Source organism: Somniosus microcephalus, chromosome 29 (assembly GCF_052327205.1).
Source record: "Somniosus microcephalus isolate GS21.2 chromosome 29, FLI_Smic_1.0, whole genome shotgun sequence".
Classification (NCBI taxonomy): domain Eukaryota; kingdom Metazoa; phylum Chordata; class Chondrichthyes; order Squaliformes; family Somniosidae; genus Somniosus; species Somniosus microcephalus.
In genome coordinates, this window is record NC_141015.1 from 31,273,623 (window position 1) to 31,277,575 (window position 3,953).

Below are 3,953 nucleotides of genomic sequence, written 5' to 3' on the forward strand. Positions count from 1 at the left end.
TTAATGAGATTGAATGTGGAGATGACATTCTATGATGCTATTGAGGGAGGTGGGATTAGATTAGATGTCTCACGTGGAGCAAAACACGTGTTCTACCTGGACCCCTCCCCCCCGCCTCTTAGCCTCTCTAGATCTTTTCATTGCAAACTGCCGTCGTCAGCCGTCTCCATTTCTCTGCTCCCCTCACTCACTCCAACCTACCTCCCTCTGAACTTGCAGCACTCCATTCTCTCAGATGCAACCCCGACATTGTCATTAAACCTGCTGACAAGGGTGGTGCTGGTGTTGTTTGGCGAACCGACCTCTACCTAGCGGAAGCTGAACGGCAACTCTCCGACACCTCCTCCTACCTCCGCCTGGACCATGACCCCACTACCGAACATCAAGCCACCGTTTCCAAGACTGTCACTGACCTCATCTCCTCTGGAGATCTTCCCCTCATGGCCGCCAACCTCATAGTTCCCCATCCCCACACAGCCCGCTTCTACCTCCTTCCCAAGATCCACAAACAGGACTGCCGCAGTAGACCCATCGTTTCAGCCTGTTCTTGCCCCACATAACTTATCTCTTCATAACTGAACTCTATTTTTTCTCCCCTTGTCCAATCTCTTCCCACCTACATCCGTGACTCTTCCGATGCCCTCTGCCACTTTAACAGTTTCCAGTTTTCTGGCCCAAACCGCCTCCTTTTCACTATGGACGTACAATCCCTCTACACCTCCATCCCCCACCAGAACGGCCTGAGGGCGCTCTGCTTCTTCCTTGAACAGAGGCCCAACCAGTCCCCATCCACCATCACCCTCCTCCGCCTGGCTGAACTTGTTCTCACATTGAACAACTTCTCCTTTGACTCCACTCATTTCCTCCAAATCAAAGGTGTTGCTATGGGAACCCGCATGGGTCCTGCCTTTTCGTGGGATATGTGGAACACTCTTTGTTCCAGTCCTACTCAGGTCCCCTCCCTCACCTCTTTTTCCAGTACATTGATGACTGTATCAGTGCCGTTTCCTGCTCTCGCCCTGAACTAGATAATTTCATTCACTTTGCTTCCAATTTCCACCCTTCCCTCACCTTCACATGGTCCATCTCTGACTCTTCCCTTCCTTTCCTCGACTTCTCCGTCTCATCTCTGGGGATAGGTTATTGACCAACATTCACTACAAGCCCACTGACTCCCACAGCTACCTGGACTACACTTCCTCCCACTCCGCCTCCTGTAAGGACTCTATTCCATTCTCCTAGTTTCTCCGTCTCCGCCGCATCTGCTCTGATTTACATTTACATATTTACACCCCTGGATCTTTCTAATCCTCCACACACACTAGCATCTTTCCACTGAGTGCATACTTTGTTTCCTTATTTTCCCTTCCAATATGCATCACTTCATATTGCTTTGCATTAAATTGCATCTTCCACTTGTCAGGTCATTCTACTAACCTGTCAGTCTCTTCTGGAAATCCTTTACAGTCCTCTTCACTGTTTGCCAAACTGCCTACTTTTGTGTCATCAGCAAATATTGATATTGTGCTCCGAATGCCCAAGTCCAAATCATCAGTATTTTTCATCTGTCTCAAACTATCTAGTTTCGTCTCTTAGGAGTCACAATTTACCTTTTGCTTTGGTTAACTTTATTTATCGAAGGTCATTACTTTTGCCAACTTACTGCATCTACTAAATAAGGTAAAATAACTAGTTTGTTTAATGGCATTTTTTTGCTGTCTCAACTAGCCCAAGACTAGTCTTGCTCCATTCTATTGTCTATGACTTTTTGCTTGGCGGCAATTGATTTTACTTCTGGATGTGAACCTCTGCAAAGTGATTAGTGAATTTTTGTGTTCAGCGATAGCGTGCAAGTTCCATTACTTGATTATGAATGTAGCTGGTATAAAGCATGTTAAAGGACTGCGTCAGTTTTATAAATATGGTGCAGACTCCATTCACAAATTGCATCTCAAGTTATGATTTCCTTAATCTGTCCCGTTGCTCAGCCATATCTGAAAATCCAGATGGTTCACGTCCTTCACCATCTGTTAGTTTGCAATTTATAGAAAGCATACTTACTGTAATGAAATCTGAACTCACTGAGATATAGTGTAGAGATGGATTATCTCATTCACATGGTACGATTATATGAGTATCCCCAGAGTTTGACTGACAGTAATAATCATTTGGTTGGGTGCAAATTATTTTTTTGTGATTTTACACCAATGACACTTCAATAATCAAAACATTGTTTGGCCGGTGGTGTAACATAGATAAGTTTTTAAAATTAATTTAGTTGCCAATGTTCTCTGGCAATTTTTCTCCATTCACCCTCTCTCTTGAAACCACTGACTCTTCATAATTCCTTGGGGCTGGTGTCCTCACTGGTAACTGGCCCAAATGGCTATTGTTTATATGTGGGTCTGATGTGCCAAATAACTGCCCGAATCCGTGAAGTTAAAGTTTAAGACTGAAGGCTTTTATTAAGTAAGAATCATGGCAGAGTTAACAGAGTTCATCATCGACCGAGCCCTTGGTAGAACATACCAGAAGAGGGGCGGGGCCAGGGAGGAGCATTAGTGGTTCCCCCGGTGGAACATTCCAGACATTACAAGTACAAGTACAAATATCAGAACACAGTTATTTCATCACAGGCTCTTAACAGTAAGTGCTGACCATGGGGAGCATCTCAACACAGACTGATCCAGTCCTCACATGAAGTCCGCACATCCATCGTTGCAGAAGGGGGTCACGTGTCAAGTAGAAGCAGTAACCCTGGCTACTTATTCATACTCTAAATCAAGGGTGTTGAGGCCAGTTTTAGTTTTTTAAAAATTCATTCATGGGATGTGGGCGTCGCAGGCAAAGCCAGCATTTATTGCCCATCCCTAATTGGTGGTGAGCTGCCTTCTTGAACCTCTGCAGTCCATCTCCTTTGTAGCGGTTTGGTACAACTGAGTGGCTTGTTCGGTCATTTCAGAGGGCAGTTAAGAGTCAACCACATTGCTGTGGGTCTGGAGTCACATATCGGCCAGACCGGGTAAGGACGGCGGATTTCCTTCCCTAAAGGACTTTAGTGAAACCAGATGGGTTTTTACGACAATCCGGTAGTTTCATGGTCATCATTACTGTTACTAGCTTTTCATTCCAGATTTATTTAATTAACCAAATTTAAATTTGAACTCACTATGCCACTGTACCCATTGCCCATTACTGCCATGGCAGCAGAGCACAGTTAATTCATCACAAACCATGCACAGGCAGCTTCAACTGACAATGGACAAGTCAACAAAATATGGTGAAGTTCTTTAAATGTCTAAATCCTTCCTTTCCTAGATATACTAATACTTTCTGCATAGTATAGAAATGATTCTCAGCGTGCAATATTTCCTGTCTGAGTGGATAACAATTTGATCCAAGTTTCTTCCTTGCTGTCTTTGATCCGACTGCTATGAGAAGCAAAGGCACTTACCTTGAAAGTGTATCTGCCTTTTAAATGTCCTCCCGCGTACAGGTCCACCTGGGTCAGATTAGGGAAATCATGACTCGAGATGCAATTTGTGACTGGAGTCTGTACCAGATTTGCTTTCAAGTGACTGACCATTAGATTTCTCCTTCCTCTTTGGGCAGAAGTGCCTAGACTGCTCCACATTTCCTCTGATAATAAACCTAAGTTTGATTGATCAACCTGAGTTGTAATTTTTCCAATTACACGTGGCACAATAGGTTGGCAAAATAACATGTGTCATGTGCATTTAACAACATCATCATTACACTCAAGGAATCAAAGACCAAATACTTCCAATGGTGATGTGAAGGTTTGAAACCATGTTCCTTAACTTGTAGCATCTGTAATGTTAACTCTGAACTTTTCTTGCCTTACATTAATTTTTGAGGGACGTGTCCGTCTGATACTGAGGTGTCAGCCGTGGCTCACCATCACCTCTAAAGCAGAAGGTTGTGGGTTCAAG